General features: G+C 36.0%; 1 pseudogene; it reads right to left on the reverse strand.

Moving 5' to 3' along the window:
• Positions 1 to 1640: 1640 nt before the first annotated feature.
• LOC135223594 (venom carboxylesterase-6-like) lies at positions 1641 to 13781 on the reverse strand (annotated as a pseudogene).
• Positions 13782 to 24479: the final 10698 nt, after the last annotated feature.

Below are 24479 nucleotides of genomic sequence, written 5' to 3' on the forward strand. Positions count from 1 at the left end.
CCGCAGCAAGAACTGTACCCTGACATGGAGTGACCTAGCCATCAATGATGGAGAGACGACCATCGCTTGCAAGACAAGTACTGGATGCCCTCACCCATACTTACCATTGTGGTTGAGAAAGACATCTTTCAACCTTGCCCACAATCTAGCAGGCCAACCCACATTGAAAGGTGGGGAAGAGAATGCCTCCCTTGTCAAAGGTCAAAAGTAACGAGGCATGCAAAGACAGTGATAGGAGAGTTCTAGACAACACAGAGGATAACTGGACAACATCCCCGTTGACATTGTAGGCATCCTAACCGCTCCAAAGGATACAGACACTGCTTCACAATAATCAATCGGAACACCAGATAGCCTGAGGTAATACCTATCAAGTAATAGATGGAGGAAAATTGTTCAAGATTAGCAGATACAGACTTCCTGATTACATTACCAGCAATATAGGAGCAAACTTGCCATCTACCTTATGGTACACCCTCAACCTCCAGTCTCAGGACAAAAATAGAACACATGACAACATATAACCCAGAAACAAATGGCAAGTTATAGCAGTCCCACCAAATGCCAAGATGGGAGGTGGAAAAAAAGAATTGCTATGGATCTTATTGGGTTTAAGAACCTCCCCACATGCAGCATTCACACATCATGGGCAGAGGGTCTTTACAGAGAATCCTTGGTAATTTTAGCAGACGTTTTTCAAGACCCCAATAGCTATACCAAGCACCCCTACCGACATCCATAGAGTATTAATATGATAATGTCAGTGAAAACGACATACGACACATCCATAGAAGTATGATACCCAGAGAACTTGGTTGAGGAGCCATGCATTCATCAGAGTAGATGGCCATGATCCCCCTGTATCACCTGCCTGCTCAGACCCCTACAAAATCCTTGCAGCGAAGAGACAAAGCCTACCAAATGTCAGTTGATAGTAGAAACGACCTGGGTAGCAATTGACAGGCTCCTCTCAGCATACCTGCCAAAAGTCGGGACTCTCCCCTGAGCCTCCTCTTGCTGGGGGGTGAATATTGTAGGATCCCCAACTGGGCCCTTTCAGGCAGACACCACCAAAAATGTCAAATGAATACCGACCTTGAGGGCCAACATCAGCACATGGTTGCCAGAATCACACACCAAGGACAAGCTGTAGAAACGTGTATTATGTATTTTTGTCAGACACAGTTGCCTTTACACAGAAAACGCACCTGTGAACAAATGTACATTTCAGCTTTGAAGCCATATGTATCGTATTGTCTTCTGGAATACACAAGGAAATAAGTCTTTTTTTTCATGTGTGAGAAAACACTTTCTCCCAGTTGTATGACGTTTTTGTTTTTAGTTTAAAACTTACTTTTCCTGCTTGCGACTGTTAATGACATGTCCAGAGTTGTAATTAATAGATTGCTCTATACCAAGGCATTGTATATCACGTTGCCTCATTGCCTCTACGATATTAACGAAACATTTATTCGATTTCCCTTTCATCTCCCTTTCCTTTACTGTTTGGGTTTCACCTTTCCCATGTAGGCATTGTCACCCAAGTTCATGACATTTATCTTGTTCCTTAAAAAAATATACACACAATGGTTACTTTGACTACAGTATTTGCACCTACATGTCTCTCCACGCCTGCAGTGTAGTAATCACCGATGGATCGCTGTCCCCTGTGTTTTAACTCATACAGATAAATCGGAACTTCAGGGAACTTTTGATATGGAACTTGGCAACCAAAAATCGTGTCCTAATATGAATTGCCAGTCACCATACATCTGTAATATGAAATACCAATGCCATTAAAGATCTAGCCTCATCCTTTAAATGTGTTAGTAATAATAGTTGAGCCTAAATATTGCAATAGGATCACGGGAATGTCTGGAAGAGTAGAGGTTACTAAAATATAGCTGTTTTTTTATGTTATTTTTGCTTAAAATAGTGGTAGGGCATCGACAAATTTAGTCCCTCTCTACAAGTTAGTGTAATAATCGTAACATGATCATTCAAATATCTGTAGCCTAAAATGTGAGCCACTAATTACTGTCTGATAACATTTCTAGGAAATATTAATCCTATTTCCATGAAGAAATATTAATTCCATCTCTTCAAGGTATGCACAAGAAAAGCACAAGCCATTCCACTTACTTCACAGAGGTTATCAGCGTCTTCAGAACTGACTTTTACCCCACCAACATAATAATTAAAAATTCGCTGAGCTAACTCTGCTGGTGATGCATCTCCATCACGGATATCTAGTGAGGCTGGTCCCATTTCCTTAAAGTTATTCAAGAGGTCTTGTCTGAGAGCCTCATTTGAAAATAAAGCTGGAAAGAAAAAGATGTGTTAATTCTAAGTATATAGTTATTGGTAGGGTTTAGGTTTATTTAGATTGTTTTGTCGTTTTTGGAATTTTGAAGCAATACCAGTAAGTTTCGGAGCGCCTCAGTGGCGTAGTTGGTATGGTATTTGCTTCCACCTCGGTGGTCGCAGGTTCGATTCTCAGCCATTCCATTGAGGAGTGAGAGATGTGTATTTCTGGTGATAGAAGTTCACTCTCGACGTGGTTCGGAAGTCACGTAAAGCCGTTGGTCCCGTTGCTGAATAACCACTGGTTCCATGCAACGTAAAAACACCATACAAACAAACAAACAAACCAATAAGTTTCGACAAAAGTAATTTACAAGGAAAGAAACTATTTTGGACTTACAAACATCCAAGGGTAGCATTCACTAGTTATCAGTGGTGGTTTAGTTATACAGTTCCTAAGTCAGTTGAATTATTATTACAATTTTATTACAAAATCAAACCAGGGTTCGTGTAACATCTCTTAGGCAATCTGTTAATGTCGAGGAATAGGTCTGTTTTAAACATTTCTTAAGTTATTCTCTGGGTTTGATGCTCTGCCATGTTAGCTTGGTCTGGAATAAATTATTCTTTTTAATTGTTCAGATGATAATACTGGTTGAAAGTCAGTTGCCTTGGTACTGAGGGCAACTTTAAAGAGAAAACTCATCAAATTAAGATTCCCATGATGTCCGGCATTTTTTCTTACAGTCTCTTAAAAAATCGTTAAACTGAGACAGTCTTTCACAATTTGTGACCTAATAAGCTTTCTAATCCTGTGGTTGAATCACACTTCAGGCAAATGTTATTCGTTGAGTAGGTTGACATGGGTTGACTTTATAGTTTATTTGTTATCCGTTTCATTGATTTAATTTTACCATCATTTTATTTATTATTATTTTATTTTTTTTCATTTCTCTTTATATTTTGCTCTTTAATTAATGGCGTAATACGTACTGGGTTTTCCCAACTTTGGGCCTTTATGCTTGTAGCAATTTGCATTTCCATTGAATGTTACACTTTTTGCAATAATAATAATAATAATAATAATAATCACATAGATGACAGGATACAATACCTGGGAATAATGGAAGGAGGGGATATAACACACCAAGGATGAAGGACACGATCAGGAAAGAATATATGCAGAGACTCAAGGCGATACTCAAGTCAAAACTCAACGGCGGAAATATGATAAAAGCATAAACACATGGGCCAAGTGCCAGTAATCAGATACAGCGCAGGAATAGTGGAATGGACGAAGGCAGAACTCCGCAGCATAGATTCAGAAAACCAGGAAACATATGACAATACACAACACTACACCCAAGAGCAAATACGGACAGACTATACATAACACGAAAGGAAGGAGGGAGAGGGACTACTAAGTATAGAGGACTGCGTAAACATCGAGAACAGAGCACTGGGCAATATCTGAAAACCAGTGAAGACGAGTGGCTAAAGAGTGCATGGGAAGAAGGACTAATAAAAGTAGACGAAGACCCAGAATATACAGAGACAGGAGAAAGACAGACAGAACAGAGGACTGGCACAACAAACCAATGCACGGACAATACATGAGACAGACTAAAGAACTAGCCAGCGATGACAATTGGCAATGGCTACAGAGGGGAGAGCTAAAGAAGGAAACTGAAGGAATGATACAGCGGCACAAGATCAGGCCCTAAGAACCAGGTATGTTCAAAGAACGATAGACGGAAATAACATCTCTCCCATAGTAGGAATTGCAATACGAAAAATGAAACCATAAACCACATAGCAAGTGAATGCCCGGCACTTGCACAGAACCAGTACAAAAAGAAGCATGATTCAGTAGCAAAGACCCTCCACTGGAGCCTGTGCAAGAAACACCAGCTACCTTGCAGTAATAAGTGGTACGAGCACCAACATGAAGGAGTGATAGAAAACGATCAGGCAAAGATCCTCTGGGACTATGGTATCAGAACGGATAGGGTGATACGTGCAAACAGACCAGACGTGACGTTGATTGACAAAGTCAGAAGAAAGTATCACTCATTGATGTCGCAATACCATGGGACACCAGAGTTGAAGAGAAAGAGAGGGAAAAAATGGATAAGTATCAAGATCTGAAAAATAGAAATAAGAAGGATGGGATATGCCAGTGGAAATCGTAAACCCCATAATCATAGGAGCACTAGGCACGATCAAGATCCATGAAAAGGAATCTAGAAAAACTAGAGGCTGAAGTAGCTCCAGGACTCATGCAGAAGAGTGTGATTCCTAGAAACGGCACACATAGTAAAGAAAAGGAGGCAGGATGCAACCCGGAACCCCACATTATAAATACCACCCAGTCGAATTGGAGGACTGTGATAGAGCAAAAAAAAAAAAAAAAAAAAAAAAAAAATAATAATAATAATGATAAAAGTAATGGCTACTTCAGCAGCGTTACACTTTGTAGATTCTTCTCTATTTTCTGAATAGCGGCTTTTTCCGTGTAGCACGGAAAATAGTATGCTTGAGAGAGGGTCTGCTTCCTAAGTACAATAATAATAATAATAATAATAATAATTAATTAATAATAATTATTATTAATTATAATAATAATAATAACAATATTGGTGCTTCAGCGGCATTAATTTTGTAAAGGTTTTCCTCTCTCTTCCTTACAATGGCTTTTTCGTTACTGTTAAGGCAGGTGAGTAATGTACCTATATTAGTCATTATACGATGTTGGAGATGGTATTGTTGATTGAAATATGAGAGTATATTTCGTAGAGTTCTATATATTTCTTTATAATTCTGATAAATGCTTATATGTAATTCTAGTTATAATTATATAAATCTATATCACACGACGTTTTGTCTGGTTCTCCAGACATCCTTTAGGGAAATGGTGAGTGAGGGACTGTGGTAGGTAGTGTAGTCCATCTTCCTCATATTCAAGGGGTTCAACAGGTGGTCTTCAGCAGACCAAATTTTGATTGGTTGTGCATGCAGAGCTGATCTCTCATTACCTGTGAGGGGCCAGCATCAAGTCAGTCTCAGGACCAGATGGTTCTTTGCTGGGATCCGGCATATCTCTGGGGTTACGTGACGTCATTGGTTGCCGAATTCTGATTGGCCAACTGCAGAGTGATGTGGCTGGTATTATTTTGAAAGTTGGTAATCCACATATCGGAGATTTCTTTGCAATCACAATTACTTAAATTCATGAAGCTAACAATGCAGTCATTAAAGATATTAGGGGAGCGCCAACAGTGACAAGATGAATAATAAACAGGCTCTGCCAAGTATCTGTCTAGGTACCTGTGATAAAGCTGGACCAAGAGCTATAAATGTAAAAGACCACAGCTGCTAACAAATGAATTGCATCACCCATGTTGGGATGAGCAACCCTTTCCCAGAGGAGTCAGTTGATCTTGTTGTATTAAAAAAAACAAGAAAAGCCAAGTTGGATTGATGGTAACAGAATATACCTTTAAACATAGGCTGGAAGAGAGAGGATTAGCCTAAGATTGTCTTTCCTCCATACTCTTCATCCTATGCCATAACAGGTGGGACTTGCCGGAGTCCTTTAAGCATGAAATATTTCACAATGTCAAAGTCTATTACTCAGACAGTGCCAGTGCAGTAGTAACTGTAGGTCGTGTCCTCTTAGATGCTGCTTGACCTTGATAGTGGGCGACTTTTGGCTTAAAGTCCAAACTATATAGATCCCAATACACTAAGAAGTTTCAACAACACGTCAAGAGAAAGCACTTGAAGTTTTATTATTATATCCCTTTAGAAGGGTAGGTTATTGCAAACATCCATGGCAAAGCAGTCTGCACGGCAAACACAAGGCATGATAGTGTCCTTGAAGCTATGAAGAAATAGAGGCTTTGATACATGAATGCTCCCTTCCCTTTCCAGCCGTTAATACGACCAGAATTATTGTGGTAGCGAAATCTAAAAGAACTGGTACGCTGAAACATGCAAAACATATAGCACAAGCAGCAGTTAAAAACATTAAATTCGTCCAACTATCAATGTTTCAAACATGAGAAACCTTCTCGAATGCTATTGCACATATTTCAAAATGTGCCAAGAGTTTGCTAAATTTGGCTGCAGCTGAGAATGTACTCAAAAGTGCAAGTTAAACAGCCAAGGCCATAGCTACAATAAGTATTGCAGTGCTCAAGCCAAGTTTACATGGACTACAGGGTAATGACATCATCATGAAGACAGCAGTGCTGCACTTAAATATCATTTCTAGATGAACGAAAGACTACAGTTTCCTTACAAATAATGGATCCAAAAAATCCCTTCATTTTAAAAAGAATGTGATATACTTGTAAAGTGTTAGTGAAGCACAGCAGGTATTATATCGCAGCAGATCTGGTGTGGGCATAATCTAAAATATCTGATAAGGTATCAATCAATGTTTTTGAATTTTATAAACCGATGGTGGAGACCTTAGAATAGGGATACAATATTGACATCAGGTATTGCCAACAGCTGAACAGTCATACTGTTTGCCCTCATATTCATTCCCATAAGGTGCTATTATCCAACATTTTGTTTTTTACATTACATTGAATATATTATATTAAAGAGCATAAAGAAGTAATTAACTTCTGGAGACTTTTTTTTGTGTGTGTGGAAGCATTTGAATATGGCCAAAAGACAGATCAATATTTTTTGGAAGGAATGATTATAATGCAAAATAACTGAAATGAAGAAGAATTAACACAGGGCAATGTTAAAGGTCATAAATAATATGGAAAATCTGTAAAAACAAAAAATATCAGATAATTCTTTTTACTAAATTTCAATTTGTGTACTTACGAAAGGTAAAGAGTGCTCCTTCGTGGGAAGTAACACCTGACATAAGGTTTACTTTGTTGTACCGGCCTTCTTTTATCAGGACTTCTGGTCCTTCTGGTAAATAATCCCCGTCCACCCTTGGACCAAATAGGACAGGATTGAAGTTCCAGTGCTCAACGAACGAAAAAAAAAAAAAAAAATGGTGTAATTTAAACAATACCATTTAAATGCATTAATCTTTTCAGTGGAATTAAAGAAAGCTAAATACAGTATCATTTCAATCGCATAACAATAGTGTATTTTATTAGCCATCCAATGGTGAGACATAACAGGCATAGTTGAAATAATTGTTTGTAAAGCTGACCAGAGAGGGTAAACTAAATTTTGGTGATAAGTAATTGCCTCTCATACTGTATCCTTAATTCGAAAGTTATATTAAATTATTAAAATTAAAGGAAGGTGGTCTTAGAATATAATTTTTCAAGATATTTCAGTTTCTGGCTATATTAAGATCTTAAGGAAAAAAGAATTTCACTAAGATCAAAGATCTACATGTACACTTGATGTCTCAGGTGAATTCTGCATTTCAAAGGCATTGATGCCTGCCAAGATTATGGTTTAGTTGGGTTTTTATCTTCTTATAAGTCATGAAATGCTAGTTGAATACTGGATCCTTTTAACTAAAGGAACTCAATGAAAAAAGAAAATGAAAGGAATTAAAGGAGAATCAAAGAACGTAAACAAATCTTCATGTTTGAAAGAAAAATAGTCGCAGTTATTAAACACTAGTACAGACACATGCATCTTTCTACGTGTGTATTGTTGTTTTGGTCAAGGAAATATACTTGCCAGGGTTGCTTAGCAGAAACAGCTTTGCGCCCCAGAAGTTTGTTTCTGCACACACACACACACACACACACATATATATTTATATATATATGAATATATATATATATATATATATATATATATATATATATATATATATATATATATATATATAAAATATGATTTTTCCCTTCGTCAATTTACTGTAAGGCATATAATATATATGTATATATATATATATATATATATATATATATATATATATATATATATATATATATATAAAATTATATATTTATGCCTTACAGTAAATTGACGAAGGGAAAAATCAGGTTAGTGCTTCCAGTCTGTAAGGAATGAATAAATAAATATACCATACATATATATATATATATATATATATATATATTATATAGATATATATATATATAATATATATATATATATATATATATGTATATATACATATAACAATATTGCTTAAAAAAATCACAGTAGATGCACGTGACTCCATTAAATAAGCGAATGCCACAGGAAAATGATAGTCAGAAATCCAAGTGCTTTCGTCTTGACTAAGATATTGTTAAGGTCTCAGGTACACAACAAGATCAAGAATACCAGATGGTTAAGTTGTCAAAAGGGTAAAAATTAAAAGAGAGAATCCAGGATTATCGGATATCACACGGTCACAAACCTAAACAGATTTGACCTTAACCGAAATTATTTTTTTACAGTACAAAACATGTAAAAACTGAATATATTAATTTTGTTGCTTATATTTATCTACAACTTTTTTCATTATGAAAACATCAAGTTTAAATAAACCAAGACTATATTTAGAACATTTCTATTATTTGACTTGATGAAAGAAGATTCAATGATATTCCTTTTAACTGTGTCATTACATGGGATTAAGGCTCTTGCTTGACTCCAGTTAATAGGATGATCTAAATCTCTCATATGTACGAATAATGCACTCGATATTTACCCAGTTCTCACAGAATATTGGTGCTGTTTGAGATGTTATGAAAGATATTTACCGGTCTGTCTGTAATAGACTTTATCACACTTTTTGCAAGGAATTTCATATTGTTGTTCCATATGCTAAATTTTATGTTAAAAATAATTCTGACTAATGTGGATTCTCCTCATAACGCTTTAGATTTACCTGAATCAAATTCACAATTAACATTAATACGTACAATATGATCCTGAAGGCTGAGAGTAAGATTAACGACATCAATCCCTTGAAGACAAGCAAGAAGAGATTCGCTGGATTGCTCACTGGGTGCGCTTAAACCTTGACAACCGAAGCGTTTTCCCGTGTACATTGCTACTTCCCTAAACGCACCACCCATTGCCCAGGGGTTCAGTAATGTTCCAGACTGCATGATTCCTCTAGAGAAAAGGCCTGTGAGAGGAAAGAAAGTTTGACAGTAATCAAAATGAAGGTCTACCAGGAACATTGGAATTCCTAACCCTCATCTAGCTAGAGAGGAGAAATCGACCTGCAAACTGACTAATTTCTTGATGAGTTAAGATAAAACCGTCGGTATTCATTTTTGTTAGGCATTTCTTATTTGCAGAATCAAACTTGAAAGAAAATAATGTTCTTAATTATGTGCATGCCGTAAAACCACGGTTTGTTCTCATAAGGAATTTTCAAAGAATTTCAGTTAGTTTTACCTTACCTTACCTTTGAGTAAGGCGAAAGAACCATGAAAATGGACAGAAGCCCCACCAAGCGCTTTCTCCAAATATGGTGACACGAGTTTTATCACCACCAAAGTTTATGAATATTCTCTTGTATCCACTGCAGAGCTACACTCTTGGTCCTTCATAACCAAAGTTCCCTGGGATGACGTCATCTTCGGTGGACAGAAAACCTGTGTGGACACATTACGTTATGCTTGGATTTATGACAATTTTTTGTACTATTAAAGCATATTATTAATATTTTTCCTAAAACAAGCGGATGGCTGTAAAAGTTCATTACATTCACTGTTATATGAAAAAATGTTTTTTAGACAGAAAAACAAAATACCCACCAAGAATTCCCGAGCCGTGTACTGAATAATTACAAACACAACTTCTTCATTCATGAGAACGTTTGGTGCATACCAGTTGATGCCGCCAGAAAAAAGGCTCCGCCGTGAATAAAACCATCACTGGTAGGGCAGCATTTTCTTCATTTGGCTGAAGGGAAGGTAAGACATCATAGTGAGACTATTTACACAGACCTAATAGCAAAAGTTTTCATTGTGTCGAGTCCTGTGATAGTGTTCCTTCAAAGTTAATGATATTTCGTACGTTAATCATATTTTGTATATCAGTTTTTTTCAAAACTAACCTTGCTGGTGAATATGCTTAAATATAAGCAATCTTCATTTCCATCATAAACTGGCGTCCTCAGTGTAGCTTCAATGAATGGTATTTGTGGACAAGTTGAAGGAACTACCGTCCCGTTCTTTATACCACTCCAACTTTTGACAGCGATAGGGTCCTGAAATGACGATTATTAATTGTTAGTATACATATTATAAATAAAACCATAGGCATGATTAAAATACACATTTTTACATCGAGAGAACAAAGTTGTACTGTATCTTATCCGACCTTAAAAAGCAAGTAATAGAATATGGCCCAAGAAACATTCAGTAATGAATTTTTCGCTCAAAGTGCACAGAAATAGGGAAAGAAATACAATGTATAATACTGAGGATAATGAAATCATCAGTGATAGTCAGAGCAAAGGATTCAAACACCTTTCATTTTTATGAAGCATAGCATTCGTCAGTTTCATTGAAAATGCATAAAATATTACTGTTCAGGGAAAGGCCAAGTTTGATAATATCGTGAGGTAATGGCCCAAGTTCCTGTATTCTTTCCATAGCAGAATTGTTAATAATATGATACAAGTAACAAACTTAGTGGAGTTGTATATTCCGCAAATATGGTGCCCAAATGGAGGGAACTAATAAATTAAAAGACATCCCTGTCTGAGAGCCAGTTCGTTATCCAGGAAAAAAATCAAAAAAAAAGTATCTCTCGAAGTAAATAATGACTAGGTCAGGCAACAATTTACTTCATAATTCTATTACTTCAGAACTAATTGCTTATCCTGATGAAACATTATGCCATCATACTAAAAAAATTATAATATAAGCTCACTTCTTATAATAGCAATAAAATCGCTGCTTATAATGATAAAAAATCTAAATTAATAGAGACAAAGATGAATTTAGTTTCACCGACTTGCTTTATTTTATTATCATTGCACTACTTCAGAAATGCATGCTAATTTTTGCTAACTTATACACCAGCAGAACCAAATTCCTTAAAATATTGTTCGGAGTGAGTTTCTACATACGGAAGAAAACTTTTTGTCAAGGATAAAATTTCATGTTTGTTACACAGTGTACGTATTATCAGACATAATAAGAAATACTTCGGGTAATCTCATTTGAAGTAAGCTAATTTTGACACTGATTTTAATATGATAATAATTGTTAATTACATGTCGATCTTATGAGTAAATATATTTGTTATTTGTACCATTCGCGGATCTTGACATCTTACTGGAGGTGTGAGGATTTAGAATAACACCACCATCAGACACCAGTATGTCGTTTCTATAGTCAAATTCTAGATGAACACTTCTTTTTATAGATATCATTGCCCATCATATTTCATCCAATCCGTGGACTCCTCGCCCAAGGATGCTGGCTTATCTTTTCTAAATGATTTTATGTAGATTATGGGGGTCTGAAAACATACTAATAAAATTGTTTTCACATTCCAAGAGTACTAATTATAAATTCAATTCTTTTTAAAAGGGAGCAAATCTCTTAATTACCAGTGATAGTATTGAAACTGCATTGGTAGGCGGTGACAGAGAACTAATCTTACACAACTCAAGTCGAAAAGGGTGATAGGAAATAATCGAAGCATCTTAAATCTAATTATTATTAGATATTTCTGATAGTTTTATTGCATTCTCAGCAGCATATCATCGCATTCATGAGGTTTTCGATCAATTCATTTGTAATCTTATTGTTTTCAGAGCTGAATTCCTCACGTTGATGCAACACAGCTTGACGAGAGCATTTTTAGCTTATGTTTGCTGGTTTTTTTAAAGCTTACCGAACCTTTCTCTTGATTTCATGTTTATTACGTTTATTATCTGGAAATATTTCATACTCTTACCTCAGTTGTAGGTTGCTGTGAAGAATAAGAAAGTTTATTGATGTTATCTGTTGGGAAGATACATGTGACACTTTGATATACACAGTGACTTCTAAGTGGCTTAACATTTGTCAAGGATGTTTATTTAGTTGTGCGACATTACCAAATTGCCTGAAACTCTCAGTATTGCAAGATACTGAAAGGGACTTGACAGAACTTAAGTAGTTTGATAATAATTTTATGCACTAAAGTTGAACAATAACAAACTTCGGTGTGATCTTAAAAGACGATCTTCTGCAACTCACTTGATAATTGTAATAAAAACTAGGACAAAGTTCAACTCCGTAGATGCTGATCAAAATGGAGGCTTTTGTAATGAGGTCGCAAATAGTTTGAGGTACGCTGTATCTCCATCAAATTTCGCTCTCGTGTCACAGTGTGGAAGCATGAGCCAAGAACCTAGTTTTGGACTTTTTTCGAAAATCGGCTTAAATGCATTAAGAAGGGTAAAGCAAAATTATACCTTCTATACATCTTTTAATCAAAGAAACGAACTCACCTTAAGTCGGAGACTTCCAGTCGGTGGTTCTGCATAAGGCACAGAATGAAATGAATAGAATGGATTTCCTTTCGTGGGATTGCTCCTTGAAGCCAGATATCTTTCCTAATCGAGTGGAGACGATCACACTCTCATCTGCTTCTGACAGTAGGGTCGTAGCCAAGATCACCAGCAAAAAGCCAATGACTCCCATTTTGACCTTTCATCCAAGAGAAAAAAAAATTTAGTTTTAAAAATTTACATTCTGATACGGATAATGTATACTAAACGGATACTTTTATTATAAATATGTTCTATATTATTTGGTTGTGGAATAAAGAAAATGAACCTACGTATTCCATAATGATATATCTAAATAACCACGGCAAATTTTATCAGTGTAATTATTAAGTTATGCAAGAAAGGAATTTAAACCTAGTTTATTTTATACGTTTAGCTTGCGTAGACTAAAACCCCCTTGCACGTTAAAAATGCTGTGTAACTAATAACTGAAAAGTGGGCTTGAGTGAGAATGGAAAGTTAGTTTCACGCAATTGCACTTAAAGTGAAAGAGAAGAAAAGGCATGTCTGAGAGGAAGGTGAAAATTCAAGTAGAAGGAAGTGTTGTCGGAAAAGGAAAAGAACTCAGATACCGGAACTTTGTTGAATTATTTACGAAAGATCTGCTGATTAACAGCCGAGAATGATTAATGGATATAATATATCCATTCATAACATTACAAGTTAGCTGAATGTTTTAAATGTTTCAAGAGGCATAATTGGATATAATTCCGAACTACGTCGACTGCTGTCTGCGTCACCGCAACGCAGCGAACTGCGTCGGTAAAACGCATAGTGTGAACAAATATTACTTAGAACAGGGTCTGATGGAAGAAACACAAACAGGAATGAAAATGTAAAAGATAAGAGTCATCACGAAAAACGGAAGCAAGAAGAAATTTCAGGGTTTCACAGTAAAATACTAAGACTAAGTCGCCGAATCGAGCATTCGAGGGACAAGGAAAACTTGATGAACTTGAACCTGGTTAAACTTGACGTCGATAACGAAGCCCCCCCTGAAACTGCGAGTAACTCCACTCCAGCTGTGGAGATCAACACAAAATTGTTAGAGAACACTGCAGCAGCAGATAAAGATTATCTCGAGTTACTTTGAACAGATCAAAATTCCCATGGACTATATTTTATGATAAATGAGCACGTTATTAGACTAAGAATTTCTCACCTACAACAACAGCACCACACCAAGGCACCCAAAATCTTCCAATGCTGGGATGTGACTGAGGCTTTCGTTCGCCGGCCGGCATTGAAAGTTCTTGCAAGTGGGGTTACCGAGTAGCAAGATAGTGTCAAGTTTGCGCGCATGTTTGAAGTTTCATGCCTCCTACCTCTAGACGCCAGATCATTTGTGAATGAATAGGAATCAGAAACCATGCAAGATGGATAAAGGATATTAGTCGTTATGGATTAATGAGGAGCCAGAAAAGAAATGTAGCGTTGGCAATATTGAGCTTTCTCCCATCAAGGCAAAGCAAATGCCAGTCATTAGTTTTCATTCACAAAGCAAATCGGTTATCAGCAAGCACTGCACTGAAAATAATCAACTTTTATGTTACTTGAGCAGTAAGAAAAAAATCCGTAGTTAAAGAGCAGGTTACTGATGGATTCTAAAAAGATAAAACATCGGAAGGATCTCTATTTGGCACCATTGCCGACCTAAAATGCAATTAACTAATTTTTTTCCCACGATGCCTGCAGCAGGCTCGGCTATTTACATAAAAGCACAACAGGAATGCATTATGTTAAATCCATGAATTAGAGTACAATTATGTGTATGACCAAGAACTTACTGTATTCTCTTTGTACAGACTCACAGCTTGATGATCACGGAACATTTGTGAATAAAGAAAATGACACCAGAACATGAAAACATTTTCCTTTGCTTTTCAACAAGACGTAGCGCCATTCTTTATTTTGATTTTCAATGTTTTCAGCTTTTGAAAAGTAAGGCTTTCCTTCATTTCCTTTTACTTTACCAATGTCTATTATTTACTTGTCACGTCAGAAAATTTCTCTCAAAGTTTTCGGTTCTGTTTCTACGTTTATCATTTTCCTTATCAAGTACATTTTTTGTATCGTGATTATTTCTTATCAAATTGTGCTACTAAGTCCTGATAAGGAGATTTCTACCCCAAAAGCCTGCTAATAGATAATAGTGCAGGTAATCGTTCAATCAGGAATGAACTTGAGATGAACACTAGGATAAGGAATTCTTTTCCGTTATTTTTATTTTGCAAAGAAGGGCCTGGAACAGGCACCAACATCATAAGGCGATGAGAAATATCGGATATAATGGAAATTATTGTATTGAAGTTTTGACCGGGTGATGTCACTCATTCACAATGCATTCCTGCCTGTCTGTCTGTTTGTCCACAGAGTTTCTTAATAAGTTACTGACGGGTTTCAGTGAAATTAGGTGGATGGATGGGCTTAGGGAAGGGATGATTGAGTCTTGAGATGTATGGGATGGGGTCCTATGTTTTTCCTCATGATGTATATATATATATATATATATATATATATATATATATATATATATATATATATATATATATATATATATATGTTATCAGTGAAAATCAAGGCCCGTAGAACACATTACAAAAACCAAGGTGTAATCAAGAAAAGTTTCTTATCCTTATCAATCCTCTTAAGCCCAGCACATTTTTCAACCACAAAGACAAACTACCGACCATCTTGAGATCTAACATTATTCTCCCGGTATTCATGTTGGTTCTTGCCGAAGGTTGCTGCAGGCGAGATTTTGCAGTCACTTGGGATGTAGCCTCAGAACGGGATAGAGAATTGGCAAACCTGAATTCTCTAAAATTAGGAACCATGCTTCCTTATGCAAGACTGAAGTCGATAAGAAATAGTACTACTAGCATTGGTGGCACAAACCACAGTAACTACCTCACCACCCTTGAGTCTTTACACATTAAACGGCTGGTTCCGTCTTTAAACTTCTATGTGTCTGCTACTCCTCTAGTGTATCTATTATAACTGAAGTCTTGGGTGGGTCTGTGATGGTCATTCGTTCTTCCTCCTCCACCCTAACAGGTTGTTGAGTACTGGGTCTATATCTAACTATACAAACTTCTTGTGGTTCTTTGTTCAGTAAAGTTAAGATCGATGTAGTTTACATCGATGTCTAACATGATTTTATTGTGATTTGTGGTATTTTAATGGGTTTATGTTAATTTCACAGACTGAAGGTGCACTGAGCAATGTACGAAACCTTTCATGATTAAACAGTGTGTTTTATGGACGCTGCAGTTAACTGACATAATACCTCATCTGTAACCTTTTTAAACTTATGTAAGTGTATAATTAAACGGGGTACAAGATCTTTCGTATCTACTCTACGGTTTTCTCAAGCAAACGGTACATAGCAGATAAAAAGTCAGAATGAAGAACACGTTTTTAATGGACACAGCTAAGATTGACGGGAGATAAAACTACTTAATGCATAAAAGATTTAATTAAATATGGGGTCGATCTCAAGATGAGGGACAACATTCCTTGGGTAGCACAGGTGCTAGACTAATCAAAGATAAGTGAAGGACATTAGCTTTAATTATTGATAGTCTAGTTTATCTTTGAAAGAATAAGGTCAGAATTTTATCGATCTGGTCTTAGAGTGAATTTGTTTTAATTTTTTAGTTATAGCAAAATATTTTAAGAGGTTTCTGGAGACTGTTTCTAAATGTTACTATTATGCTGCTGGAAACCAATAAATTGGATGTGATACTTGACTGCGGTGCACAGAATAAGTAACATTCATCGGGCCAGTTTTAACCGAATGTTTATCTTCATTCATTCTGAATTTTAATCCCTTACTCGTCCATCTGGAAGAGGTTAAATGTACCATATGACAAATTTGTGATCTAACAATATATATATATATATATATATATATATATATATATATATATATATATATATATTTATATATATGTGTGTGTGTGTGTGTCTGTGTATGTATATATATTATGTACAACGGCGACTGATAAGATTCCTGTTTATTATGTCTTCTCAAACACAACAAAGTGTTCCCCCCCGTTACTAACTGTTACCGAAAACAAACACATTGGGAAAAATAGAAGTAAAACCCAGGGCCTTATTACTTATTATCAGACACGTACCTGGTTAAATTACTGCATGCTTCGTCATGAGAAGCAGGAAGGAGACATCCAGTCGGTCCTTGGGGAGATAGACTGACCTCGATGTATGTGGGTTGGCAGTGTCGTGCGACATTCTGACTTTGTCCTGTCCGGACTGGTACGATCTGAAAAGAGGAATTTCTGCCCGAGTATTTGGAAGTCATAAACAGGACAGTTTAAGGTCTGGAGCTTAAGGAGGGTGTTAAATAAAAGACACGTATATCCTGGTGGGGGGGTTGGGGGGGGGGGGGCAATGTGGGGTGGGGAGAAGACAAAAGACAGGTCTTCCGTTCAGCTGGTCTACCACGATTCAACGTGGTTGGATTTTAGTTCTTTTATTTTTACAAATATTCATTTTAAAGTGACAGAAGGCCTGAATTTATAACTATATATATTTAATCGTGATCGTAGATCTCGGTACTTCTATATTAAAAAGGTAGCAATGAACCAGAGCAGCAGGCACTGGAATCTCTCTCTCTCTCTCTCTCTCTCTCTCTCTCTCTCTCTCTCTCTCTCTCGACAACACAACCACCCCTCTCCATTACCTAAGGCCATTAAATCAGACTCGTGAACTACAAAAATACATTTATTTAAGAGCAAAGTATTAGCTAAATAAACTCAGGTTCTTAACAAAATGATTAAGTGAATGATGAACTCAGATAGCCCACTCCATATTTTTCCTACAATAATCAACATTATCTTAGTCATAAAACTGGGCAAGTCATAATACAGTCTCCATAGTAACACCATGAAACATTAGTTAAATTCCCATATCAATTAAGTCACCATATTCAATTCCCCTTTCTTAGATCAGTTCCCCTTTCTCAGAACCGCCTGTTAGAAGACAGGAGAACACCTTGATAAGCACAAGATTATAAATCAAAATCAAAAGATCATATGAAATAGAACATCTTTGAAATAAATATTCAAAATACAGACAAGCCACACTTTTGGCCAAATAATAAGTATGCTTACCCATTCAACACAGTATTCACACACTTTTCTCAAAAAGTACTTTTGCAGAAGCCATCTTGGCTCTGCCACCTCTGTAATGATCTCTCACCTTGGTTACCTTACTATCTCGTTATATAAAGGAAAAGCTCATGCACACGCACGAACGCACACACAGTTCACGCCCCAGTACTGCCTATAATAGGTTTCATAAGGCACCTTTGCAACCGCCTGTGCATAGCGACAGGACATCACGCCACCCAATGAGATACGTCAGCATTTCCGAAGCTCGTCACTTACGTCAGCATTTCCGAAAGCTCGTCACTTTGGCACTGTCTCCAAGGAGAAGCTAAACTGATGACCCCTACATTCTAAGAAAGTCACAGCATCTCACCTTACAACGGTGTCTTAAACATATTATTAATACATTCCTCTTTTATATAACAGCTGCTCGGTCACCCAAGAAGCTAGCACCTGCCTAGCCATAGCTCACACAAAACAACTTATATGTATAAAAAAATACATTGGCCGGCTCAAAAAACACCAAATATAAAAGTAACTGCACGACTTTGGCAGTACAATGTGTATCACACATTATTTTGAACAGCCTGTATCTGGGCTATAATAACAGTTGACTGTAGAAATATCTCAACATCTTGAATTTTCGATTCTCCCGTGTGTGTATGGTCTGCAACTGCACAGACTCGTGAAACACGCTGTAGAAAGGCAAAACGTCTCCCAGTGGAAGACAACTGACGACTTCCGTAGTCCAAAAGCGCCGTAAAACCCCGTAGACTCATAGAATCTCTCGCATGTCAGCAAACATCGGCAACATACATCTCTGTAGTAGTTGAAGGACGTCTTGCTGGCGTAGGGGAACAATGTTTATGGTTTTTCAGTATGTCAGTCATGTCATCGGTCAATTAAAGAAGAATTAACTATAGACATACATCTGTCAAATAATGACCTCAAAATTCTAAGAAATACTAACTGAACATTTTCCAATCAATCACCACTAATATGACCACTGAACTAATTTCTAACTACAATTCGTGAAGGAACTTCATAAGATCGCTAAATCATAAATCGCTATTATAACCCCGTAAAGAAAATATTAAATTCTCCAATAATATTAAAAAAAAAACTCGCCAACCCCATATATACATTAGCACACCTCCCCACTCACAAAACAAAACTCTACGGACTACTGTCATCACATTTCAAACTCACCATTTTCACAAGTACAAAAAAAAAAAAAAAAAAAAAACAAAAGCCCGAAAACAAAAACAGGGTAACAGAACCAGACCCAAATTATCACTATAAATGTTATCTCAAGCTCTGATATGTCGTAACCCACAAAATCAGTAAGAACCCTTTTACTGTCTAACAGCAAAACCCTTTTACTGTTTATATAACCTCCATGAAATATAATGCCAAACACCCTTCCAAATATTATGGAAAAGTTGGATTTTTTAATGTCAAGATTTCTGGAAATGAAGAAAAGAACAACATACCAGAACAGGAAAGAGACGTGGGAAAATCCTTATTATTACCCATATTAAATGAAGGAGATAACACGCAAACCATCATAGAGTACTTAGAAAAATAGAGTACTTAGAAGAACTAACCCAAATTGAAAAGAAAATAGATATAATGATAAGATATAATTCTCTTGGTATTCCCAAGAGAATGGTAATGACGATCAAATAAAAGGATTCCAAACTTATAGATCAGATAGAAAAAATAGGAATCAAGGGGGAACCGCGATGTATGGGAAAGACAAAAAAACAAGGAAAAATATACGAGAAATATAGTAACTCAGAATGTGAACTAATAGCAGCAGAATTTGAATCTGAAAAATTAATGAACATAGTAATATATAGACCCCCTAATACTAAAGAGTTTGACACAATAACAGAAAAATGGGATGATATATGTAGAAATCACAAGGACTGGACTATTCTCCTATCCGGAGACTTTAACTTTCCTTTCGTAGACCGGAAAGAACGAATAGGAGATTGTGGTTGTATTTATACATATAAAAAAGAGAGTAATAGTACCATTCGAAAAGCTATTGGATATGCTACTAGAATACAACATTCAACAAATAAATCACCTGCCAACAAGAAAGGGAAATACTTTAGACCTAGTATTTGTGAACAAGGTGAATTATGTTAAAGAAATAATAGTTTATAATGCGAGTATTTCAGACCATAATGTCATAGAATTAACAGTCCATTCCAAAGCAAGTGAAAACAGAGATAAGTAAGAAATGAAAAAGTGGGAAGGATATGGAAAATACAACTTCTACAGTAAAAATATAAAATGGTCAGAAATAAATGAAGAATTAAACAAAGATTGGGATAACATTTTCGTAAGTGATGATATAAAGGTAAATAAGGAGATATTATATAAAATATTAGAGAACAAAAATAGTGGATAATAAATATACCGACAAAAGAAAAAGTAAACAAAATCAGTCACGCATAACCAAGAGACAGAAGGATCTTGTTCCGGAAAATCAGAAAGTGGAAAAAAGGTCTTGCGAAAGAAAAAAATACATGGAAAGTGATGGAACTAAAAACTAAGATAGAAAATGCAGAACAAAAGATTAAACAATCAAAAGAAAATGAAAAACGGGACTTGGAAGAAAAAAACCTAGTAAATATCAAGCAAAACCCCAAACTATTGTACGCGTATGCTAAAAAGATGAATAAAAGAAGAATAGAAATAGGCCCTCTAAGAATTGAAGGGAGATTAACGAATGAAAAAAAGGAAATATGCAACATATTGGCAGAACGATATAAAAGAGAATTCACCCCTAGAATTGATAATGAAGATAATGATATAGAAGTAAGGGATGAAAATAATGAATATTTAGCAGACATAGATATTAATGAAGCTGATATTGTGCATGCTATTAATGAAATTAAAAATGGAGCTGCAGCTGGGCCTGATGGTGTCCCTGCTATTTTGTTAAAGAAGGTAGTTCATTCTGTCGCAAAGCCAATTGCAATATTATTAAGACAAAGTGTAGATACAGGAAAGATTTATGATGAGCACAAATTAGCATATATTACCCCTACTTTATAAAGTGGATCAAGACTAGAGGCAAGTAATTATAGGCCTGTGAGTCTAACATCACATATTATGAAAGTGTATGAAAGGGTAATGAAGAAAAATATTATGAAACATTTAATAAAAAATAATTTGTTTAATATAGGACAACATGGTTTTGTCAAAAGCTTTTGACAAGGTAGATCGTAATATATTAGCGAAGAAAATTAGAAAACATAATATAGTGGATAAAGTAGGAAGATGGTTAAAAGAATTTTTACACAACACAAAACAGATAGTTATTGCAAACGATGAGAAAGCGGATGAAGCTAAGGTAATATCCGGTGTGCTACAAGGTACGGTGTTAGCTGCATTACTGTTTGTTATTATGATTGCAGACATAGTAATGTTAAGGGCTCGGTAGTGAGTAGTTTTGCCGATGACACAAGAATAAGTAGAGAAATTACTTGTGATGAAGATAGGAATTCGCTACAAAGAGACCTTAACAATAAGTTATGGAGACAGAGAAGGAAAGCTATATGCATATAGGGGACCTAATAATGAGACAATCACAAATAAGGAAGCAGTTAAAGACCTTGGTGTGATGTTGAATAGGAACATGTTATGCAATGATCAAATAGCAATTCTATTGGCAAAATGTAAAGCAAAAATGGGAATAATGTTACGGCACTTCAAAACAAGAAAAGCTGAACACATGATTATGCTTTATAAAACATATGTTCGTAGTCCACTTGAATGTTGCAATATGATATGGTACCCACACTATCAAAAGGATATTGCACAAATAGAGAGTGTACAAAGGTCCTTTGCAGCTAGAATAGAAGAAGTTAAGGATCTTGACTACTGGGAAAAACTACAATCCTTAAAATTATATAGTCTAGAAAGGAGAAGAGAACGCTACATGATAATTCAGGCATGAAAACAGATAGAAGAAATTGCCAAAAACATCATGGAGCTAAAAATATCAGAAAGAGCAAGCAGAGGTAGATTAATAGTGCCCAAAACTATACCAGGAAAAATAAGGAAAGCACACAGGACATTAATCCACTACGCACCAGCATTGATAATGCAGCGTCTATTCAATGCGTTGCCAGCTCATCTGAGGAATATATCAGGAGTGAGCGAAGATGTGTTTAAGAATAAGCTCGACAAATATCTAAGCTGCATCCCAGACCATCCAAGATTGGAAGATGCAAAATATACTGGAAGATGCACTAGCAACTCTCTGGTAGACATTAGAGGTGCCTCACACTGAGGGACCTGGGGCAACCCGAACAAGATGTAAGGTCTGTAAGGTCACATACCCTGACAAATTATATCTCCTGTCCAAAACAGAAATGCTATTTAAAGCTTAACCACAATTATGACAAATCTTGTAGGAAAAGAAAAAAAAAGGAAAAAAAATAATAACAATAATAAGTGAACTTTTTCCCCATTGCAAAGCACACATAAGAGAGGAAAAAACATATACATAATCCAACATTTTCCCTCACAAATGCAGCATGTATCATTACGGAATTTGCTATTGCAACATATCTCATCGGCCAGAAACGACCAGAAACAACCCCTTACAAAGCATATCTCCGTGGAATAGTGCAAATCTCTGAGTAATCAACATGGAAGGAAAAAAGTCAGCAACCGGACTCATCACAGCATTATCAGCAAAAATCCACCTGTGAACACCTCAGGTGCTCGAACAGCAGTATAGATTTGTCTAGTTAGACTTGCAACACAGAAACTATTATTCTCCAAAAAGCCCCAAAAATTCTATACTGACATTATATCACCACATTTCACAAAATTATCCCCAGGATATCACCAAGGTGCCCAAAAATTGTCTTTAAAGACATGACTCCCCCATGATATTACTCCAAGTATATAAAACAAATTATCACCTATTCGGGATAAACCACAGAAAACCACAATTCCACAATTATATATCGCCGAAATAACCACTGGTGAATATAAAAAATGCAACATCTCCATAAAACCACAATGCAGTAATGCCACTCGCCCCCACTAGTCACAACACCAAAGGAACCACAATACCCCCTCTTTGGCTCGCAAAACCACAGAAATTCAACTCCAAAAATCATAACCACAAAAAAAAAAAAAAAAATTCACCAAAGATTAATGCCACCCACATATCACCATATTAATAATAATACCACCCAGGCAATAAAATATTCCCCTCCATTTCACTTATAACCACATGTGGAATAAAACAAGTATCCAAAGAAATATTATTACATTCCAAGCAGGATAATCAAAAAAGAAACTCTGTCCCCGAAAAATGCGCTCAAAGCATCTAGCTGATACACTTGAAAATATTGCCACATATCTCCTCTCACAAGGGTTTCCATTTGTACCAAAATAACTGCAAAAATAATTGAACTAAACATAGCTCTTACCACCATAGGCCTAGACTCTGGACTATCTCCAACTAACAAAGTATCACATGGCCAAAATATTATATCTCCAATTCTCCAGTAAAATAACCTCAAAAAGCCTCTCTAAGGAGCTCAGTGTTACAGTCCAAAACTATAAACTCTCTGTTTAGCATAACTGCTGAGAAGGGCAAAAACTTGGCAAATAAAATTGCCCAGGAATTCTAGAGAAAATCCTCAGTGTGCCATAACTCATTACAACAAAACCACAAGTCCAAAGTGTCTAAGCAAAGGCTTCCCCATATTCACCTCGGCACAAGCCACCAGAAACTTAATCAAGTTTCCTATCTCTGGTTTAAGTTGCCACAGACACAACAAGGGTATTGTGCAAGAGGCCAACAATTTCCGGAACATAAACATCCAGAAAAAAAAAAAAAAAAAAAAAAAAACAAAAAAAAAAAAAAAAAAATATATATATATATATATATATATATATATATATATATATATATAGATATATATATATATAGTATATATATATATATATATATATATATATAGTATATATATATATATATATAGTGCCATTATGCACACATTCAAAAAATGCAAAAATTCTCCCCTAAATCTCTCGCAGCATCAAACGGCTGAAATTATAAACGCATTTTCGAACAATAATTCCAAGTCACGAACTGAGATATTAAAAAATCTACACAAACTGTTCAGAGAGAAAAATAAATTCAAATTCGCCCATAATAAAAAAAACTTACGTCAGCAATGGCTAATGTCCAAAAGGGGAAAAGAAAGGTCAATGGCACTTTTGACTGTTCCCGTGACACCTGTAACATCTGTGACTCACGTAGACTTCAAGCAATTATCTACTGAACCCATAAAAAAAGGAAAACTCTAGGGCTATCACAGAAAACCAAAGAAAAACAACACCCGGGCTAAAAGAAGACCGGCAGGTATTCTCAATTTGACTATTACCATAGTCTTGAACAGGGCATTAACACAATATCCCCCGATAAAACACCATTAAATTTGTGGTTAGTACCTCCCATATTCACAAATATCACCACCCTTAGTATTCATTACACCAACCCCAATTGTTAGTATCAGAAATAACACCAATATCACCAC

This window comes from Macrobrachium nipponense, chromosome 10, assembly GCF_015104395.2.
Source record: "Macrobrachium nipponense isolate FS-2020 chromosome 10, ASM1510439v2, whole genome shotgun sequence".
Classification (NCBI taxonomy): domain Eukaryota; kingdom Metazoa; phylum Arthropoda; class Malacostraca; order Decapoda; family Palaemonidae; genus Macrobrachium; species Macrobrachium nipponense.